At 36.8% G+C, this 7,605-nt stretch overlaps 2 non-coding genes across 2 annotated transcripts; both read left to right on the top strand.

The window, feature by feature from the left end:
- The first annotated feature begins 630 nt into the window (after nucleotides 1-630).
- Nucleotides 631-703, top strand: Trnas-aga. Its single transcript has one exon. It is a non-coding gene; the product is annotated as a tRNA-Ser (tRNA).
- Nucleotides 704-1,674: 971 nt separating this feature from the next.
- On the top strand, nucleotides 1,675-1,747 carry Trnas-aga. The gene has a single exon. It is a non-coding gene; the product is annotated as a tRNA-Ser (tRNA).
- Nucleotides 1,748-7,605: the final 5,858 nt, after the last annotated feature.

Below are 7,605 nucleotides of genomic sequence, written 5' to 3'. Positions count from 1 at the left end.
AATTAGATGCCCATCCAAACACAACGCTTTCTATATATATCCAATGCCTAGCCCGAGAGCGCATTGTTTTTTAGGTATAGGAATAGCACACTACACTAGCCAGCAACTGCGCTGGCTGAGGTTTCTATTGTGTGGGCTTCCAATGGGTCGCGACGTTCTCAAACGACCGGTTACGGAACATGAGTCCGTTGCTCGATAAATACTTGTTTTAATTATGAATCGTGGTTTACGGCCAACCAGCCGAGTGGAAGTTTAACAACTACCGAAAAGCTAAACATTACATATAATTTGCAATTGGATTAGATGGACAAATTGATGTGAAGATTTGCGAAAAAGTTACACGTCTTCTCAGTGAGAATCGAACTCACGACTCCCCGATCTCTAGTTGGGGCGCGTTAACCACTACGCCATGAGAGGACTCATGAACGCAGAAGTTAACCTGAATTCGCAGTTGCTGGAAGATATTGCTATTCCATTATCAGCTCAATAATAAACGTTGTGTGTATCCTATCGTTCTTGAAAGCGTTGTTTGGATGGCATCTAATTCTTCGAAAGAGGTGCACTTTGCGAAAGAGGACCAGTGATTATTGAGCTGAAATCGAATTCAGGTTAACTTCTGCGTTCATGAGTCCTCTCATGGCGTAGTGGTTAACGCGCCCCACTAGAGATCGGGGAGTCGTGAGTTCGATTCTCACTGAGAAGACGTGTAACTTTTCGCAAATCTTCACATCAATTTGTCCATCTAATCCAATTGCAAATTATATGTAAGTTAGCTTTTCGGTAGTTGTTAAACTTCCACTCGGCTGGTTTAGCGCGTAAATACGATTTCATAATTAAAAACAAAGTATTTATCGAGCAACGGACTCATGTTCCGTAACCGGTCGTTTGAGAACGTCGCGACCCATTGGAAGCCCACACAATAGAAACCTCAGCCAGCGCAGTTGCTGGCTAGTGTAGTGTGCTATTCCTATACCTAAAAAACAATGCGCTCTCGGGCTAGGCATTGGATATATATAGAAAGCGTTGTGTTTGGATGGGCATCTAATTCTTCCGAAAGAGGTGCACTTTGCGAAAGAGGACCACGTGATTATTGAGCTGAAATCGAATTCAGGTTAACTTCTGCGTTCATGAGTCCTCTCATGGCGTAGTGGTTAACGCGCCCCAACTAGAGATCGGGGAGTCGTGAGTTCGATTCTCACTGAGAAGACGTGTAACTTTTTCGCAAATCTTCACATCAATTTGTCCATCTAATCCAATTGCAAATTATATGTAATGTTTAGCTTTTCGGTAGTTGTTAAACTTCCACTCGGCTGGTTGGCCGTAAACCACGATTCATAATTAAAACAAGTATTTATCGAAGCAAACGGACTTCATGTTCCGTAACCGGTCTTATTAGAGGAACGGTCGCGAACCGCATTGGAAGCCACACCAACAATAAGATACCTCCAGGCTCAGCGCAGTTGCTGGCTAAGTGTAGTGTCGCTAATTCCCTAATAAGCCTAAAAAACAATGCGCTCTCGGGCTACGGCATTGGATATATATAGCAAATGCAGTTGTGTTTGGCAATGGGCATCTAATTCTTTCCGAAAGAGGTTGCACTTTGGCGAAAAAGAACCACGTGATTATTGAGCTGAAATCGAATTCAGGTTAACTTCTGCGTTCATGAGGTGCTCCCCTCTCATGGCGTAGTGGTTAACGCGCCCCAACTAGAGATCGGGAGTCGTGAGTTCGATTCTCACTGAGAAGACGTGTAACTTTTTCGCAAATCTTCACATCAATTTGTCCATCTAATCCAATTGCAAATTATATGTAATGTTTAGCTTTTCGGTAGAATAAATGATGTTCGAAAAAACTGCCCATATTGCCCTGAATGGCTCTTTTAAATTTCATCATTTCAGAATGATGATGTTTGACTGTTAGAATGTTTTAAAAAATTATAACTTCTTGCACGGAGTGCTCATAAAAACTAATAAATTTTAAGTGTAGTAACAAAATAATTGCATTTTTAGATTATATGAGTGCAAAATAACAATCAAAACTGGGGTGCTCATATCACCCCATCAGTAAAAAATCGACTCGAACCATGACAAATTTTGAAAAATCAATAATTTATACGTGAACTTTATAAGAAAAAGGAAGTCATGCGGATCTACCCAGACAACCAGAAATCGCATGAAAGTTCACGTTTCAACTCGTTTATTCATACTAATTACATCAAACCCCGGCAAAACACCGTGGATTAACTCGCCAGTTTGATGAGTTTCCTCGCATAATACACTTCTTTTCTGAGTTCATTTATACATTTTGTTTCGTCTCGTACACTCGTACAAAGTAAGTCGATCAATCCGTAGCAGCTGTCAAATCAACATTTGTTATCATAAGTTAAGTCGCATAAGATCACAGGTTCGGTAGAATATTTATACCACTCGCATTGTATGTTAGTTATTCATCACATTAATATATGCGACGCATATCGCCTCCACTTTCTTTTACGTAGAAGGCCTTTTCGCGACATCTTATAAGTGAAAATTTTGCACATATTAAAAGCCTCCAGGTGATTTCGTTTATACGTACATTTTGGTTTGTCTTGGGTAGTGTATTCATCTAAAAATTGTTTGGAAATCATGCAAAACATTCGAAAAATTTCATATTATTTTCAGCACTTTTATCGACTTTTCTTTAAGGTGGCCAAACTGCCCCACTTCCCCTACTATTTAACGGTTCTGAAGAGTATTTACTTTCCAATTCTGTTTTGGAAGCTGGCAAATTTATCTGATTGTCTCCCTCGAATTGCCTCTAGATTTCTCAATGACTTAGTCAATCTATTTTTTGATTCTATATCCGTTGGATGATCCGAGTTCTACTCAGTGAGCATAGCGAAAATTCAATTTAAAATATGATTTAACAGGGAAACTATTGATTATTTTTATTCAATCAAAAGTTTTAACCCTCTACCGGCAGCTTCATTTTTTACCGCTAAAAATATTCAAAACGCGGATAACTTGTTTGTTTCTCGATAGTTTTGCACCATTTTTTTCACAAGACCTCAAAAAAACTCTTCTAGTTTAAAATCTATATCGATATTAATCATTGGTGATCAAGTTTTGAAGAATAATCCGATGTTCCTTCTGGGGACTTACATTCTCCATATAAAATGTTTTTTGGCGGGCCATTTTGTTTTTGGTCAATTTATCAAAAAATAAAATAAAATGTTGTTACTATACAATGCCAGGTAATAAAGGAAGCTTACTCAGAAAAAATCATACAAATCGCTTCAGTATTCTTGGGAAAAATCTTAAAATTTACAATATGAGGTTTTTTAGAGTTTTTAAGATCTTTATTTGTTCCAGTGTGTCCAGTGTGTATCTGAATACGATAAAAAATTTTGTAGCCTGAGATATTTTACGTTAGTTATGGCTACGTGTCGGTTCCCCAAGAAATTCTGGAATATCTGCGAATCCAGATGACCAATATCGACACATATTCTAATTCTAGAAGAGATTTTTGAGAGGTTGTGAAAAAAATGGTTGCAAAAATAATGAGAAAAAAAAAGTTAATACGATTTGAATACTCTTTTAGCGGTAAAAAATGAAGCTGCGGTAGAGGGGTTGAATACTTTATGCCCTGGGAGGGAGGCACAGATACTACACACGAAATTTGATACTATTTTTTTCCAAACTGCAAGATAACTCCAGTTTGCCAACGGACAATCAAGGCAGGCTTGGTGAAAATCGCTACTTTTCATTTGTTGTGTACCTTCAATCTTTTGGACAAACATTGGAGAAAGGGCTACAGGTTTTCTATTCGTTTAATTTTCAGTTTTATTGGAAAAAAGTAGAAAGAGCCTCATTCCAGTACGTTATATTCAATTAGAATAAACGGTGCTCTCGTGACATTACTTTCGAATGTGCATGGATTGATTCTAATTCGAGTTTTTGCTACTTTTGATGAAATGCAAAAATATGCTTTGGCTAATTACGCGCTTCTTATCATTTTGTCCATTGTTTAAGATCCGGGACTCACAGTGACAGTTCGTGACAGCAACATCTCGGTCACTGTGACGTAGAGAAATTTCGTATTGGTTTCTCCCTCCAGGTATGCCTATATTTAATGATTACGTAATAAATAAATGATCCTTTTTAGTAATACTGTTTGTTTGAATGTTTCAAATACTAATAAGTACGATAATGATTAAAACTTGTGGAAAATATATTGATTGCAATGTTTGTTTTGGCGTTTTAAATAATCCGGATATAATATCCAAATGTTGTTTTAGATCTCTAAATATATCATTTTTCTACTCTCAAAATGCACTAAGCACCTTTTGGCAATGAACCTTCGAGCTGTTAGTGGAATACCTTTAGTAAATGATAAACCGAATTAGTGATATATCATTTAATTCCCACTAGAGTTTCAATCTCTGGTATAGTACTAATCTAATTTTCCGTGTAATTAACGGAAAAAACACCACCAAGCCCTTTTTCTGTGATAGTTTGATTGTAGATAAATATGAAATGTATAAATTTGTGTATTACACATCAACCCTAAAATGACGTGGACGTCTTTTTTGCACTCTGTTGCCCATATCTTTCGACTTAATTCATCAATTTTCAAAATTATGACAGTTTTATGTAGTTCCATTACCACACATATATTTCGAATGTATTCGTGTGAAAGTATATGGATTGGATAAAGTATGTATCAAGTCTTGCAAACTCATGTTTGAACAGTTTCAAACCACTTTAATCACTTAGCTACTTGACATTTTTAGATTCGAGAGACCACAAGGCGTAGTATGCAATCCTGGAGAACCAACCTAAATCAAATGTTGATTTCCATATTGTGTCAAGTAAAAATATATTTTCTCGACAAGATATGACCATCGGAAGTCTTTCTGGTCATTTTAAATAAAGGTGACCATTAAAAGTCTAATCAGAATTCCAGTTTTGGTCCCAAAATGCTGATTTTTATCATTAGGAAAGCAACCCTTACGCAAAACAGCAAAAAACACTGATTCAGCTAATTGGAACTTATAAAGTTTGGAATATTCTGATCGTATAGGGGTCATTTTGAATTTTCTTCAGTATCTCCGGTAGGTATTTAGTTCCGAAATACCAAATTCATATTTTAAAAAAATATCTTGTGGCCCAAGCATCTCAATTTGAAAGATATTCTCATCGTGAGAAACATAAAATACAACTGTTTGTAAATCTATAGCAAGCTAAATAAGAGTATTTAGGATACGGTCGATCAGGTTGAGTAAGTTCCGCTGCTTTTTTTTAGAAATTGCAGTTATATTGAGAGGGTCCTTGTGGGAATTTTTCAATGATTTCAATAAGAATCCTGAAAGGTTTCTGATGAGAATCCTGAAAGGTTTCTGATGAGAATCCTGACGAAGCCTAATGATAATCTTAAATGGATTCGCGGTAAGAATCCGACAAGGCTTCCAATGAAATCCCTGTAAGATTCCTAATAAGCTCTCTGAAAGTTTTCTGATGAAATCCCTGGGATGGTTTCTGATAAAAATCCTGGACAGTTTCTGAAGAACAATACTGAAAGTTTTCTGATGAAAATCCTGGTAGGATTCTGATGAGAATCATGGTAATATTCTAATGAGAAACCTGGAAGTATCTCTTTAGGGAATCCTGGAAGAATTATGATTTCAGATGAGATGCAGTATTTTTGATGAGGATCCTAGAAAATTTGGATAAGATTTGAGAAAAGATTTTCATGTAAATCCTGGAAGAATCATGATGAACATCCAGGAAGAATTCTTCAGAAAATCTAAGAAGAATATTTGAGCTTGAGCTTGAGCTTGATTGGCCGCCCGTGGTTGCTACTCCAGTATCGCCAGATCAGCTGCATTTACACAAGGAACCAACCAGATGAATGTTTGGGACTAACAGACACCCTCAGTGTATATTTGCTGGTGATCTTCTATTTTTAAGCGATTATGGCGCCTTGCCACGTCAGAATGCAGACCAATGAGGAAAGGGAAGAAATAGATGTTGCATTTATACTGGCCCACTGTAGACCGTGAAGTCCACCTGCATCTACATCTACGCCAGTTCATGCGGGAGTGTTGGGTGGGGACAAAGGCATGACAGAGGTTTGCTTTTTGGTTAACAGACTGCCTATGTATCAGGCGTGTTATAATTATTAAAGAATGGAAGCGTAGGGAAACGGTGTCTTGTCCGTCTCTGGTTCTAGCGTTTGCTATGAACGGATAGTTTGAGTGTGATAGATTAGGAGTGGAAGATAGAAGCAAGTGAAAGATACTACTACAAAGTAATAGGAAAAGGACGGGCCTGGGATTGAACCCATGACCTTCTGCTTATGAAGCAGAAGCGGTAGCCTTTAGACCACCAACCCCGTCTTTCTGCAGAAAATCTAAGAAGAATTCTGATAAAAAGGGATCTAATCAGAATACTGTAAGGAATTTGGTGAGAATCCTGGAAGGATTTCGATCAGAATGCTTGAAGGATTTTTATGTGAATCCTGGGAGGGTTTGAATAAAAATCTTGGAAGGATTCTGTTGCAAATATTTATCCTGGAAGGATTCTGATAAGAATTCTGAAGATATTCTGATGAGAACAACGGAAAAATTCTGAAAAATAAATCGGAAGGGAATTACATAGAATCATTGGACGATTTTGATGAGCCTCTTGAGAGGATTCTTATGAGTATGCTGGAATAATTCTGAAAATAATCTTGGAAAGATAAGATTCCTGGAACGATACTGATAAAATCCTAAATGGATTTTGATGAGAATAGTGAGAGTATTCTGACAAGCATATCTAGAGGATTCTGATGAGAATCCTGAGAGAAATGTGATGAGAATCCTAAGAGGATTCTGATGAGAACCCTGAGAGGATTCTGTTAAGAAAGCTAAGAGGATTCTTATTAGAATCTTTAGGGATTCTAATTAAAATTATGATAGGATGCTAATTAGAATTCTACGAAAAAAATTTTTTTGAGAATTATTGAATTTTGAAGATAATTTTCATATAATTTTATTGAAAAACTTGAGACGAGTTAGATGTGAATCCTGAGAGGATTCACGTGATATTTGATATTGTGCATAATGGGTGTTTTCTTGGGATAAATATTGGCCTTTGAAACCAAAAACGAGGCTCTGGAACCGAACCTAAACTGGTTACCTGTTTTGAAATCGCCAGAAAGGCTTCTGATGATCGTCTTTTATCGAGTAAATATAAAACATATAAAACCGTATGCAAAGAATATTTTATTTGGGTTGGTTCTTCAGGATCGCATACTAAGGCTTCCGGTCTCCTGTATGTTAAATGATCAAGTGATTACTATGGTTCAAAAATGTTCCCAATAAGCTCGCAAGACTTGATACATACTATATTCATATAATTTTACATAAATACATAAAAAATCTTTTGAAATTTTATCAACAATTAATCGTCCTATGATGTTCACTACATTTCCGACCATGTATCCGGATTGGTCACCGGTATTTAAATATTTCTGGATGCAATTAATCCCCTGTCTACACAAAACAGTTCTAATTTTGAGAATTGATCAATTGACTCAAAATACTGCAATAAAGTCATCCACGCCTTCTATGGGTTAAATACA

The sequence above is a fragment of the Aedes aegypti genome, unplaced genomic scaffold, assembly GCF_002204515.2.
Source record: "Aedes aegypti strain LVP_AGWG unplaced genomic scaffold, AaegL5.0 Primary Assembly AGWG_AaegL5_hic_scaff_458_PBJ_arrow, whole genome shotgun sequence".
NCBI classification, from domain to species: Eukaryota; Metazoa; Arthropoda; class Insecta; order Diptera; family Culicidae; genus Aedes; species Aedes aegypti.
The sequence above is the reverse complement of the archived record's forward strand: the minus strand, read 5'-3'. Positions and strand labels throughout refer to the sequence as shown.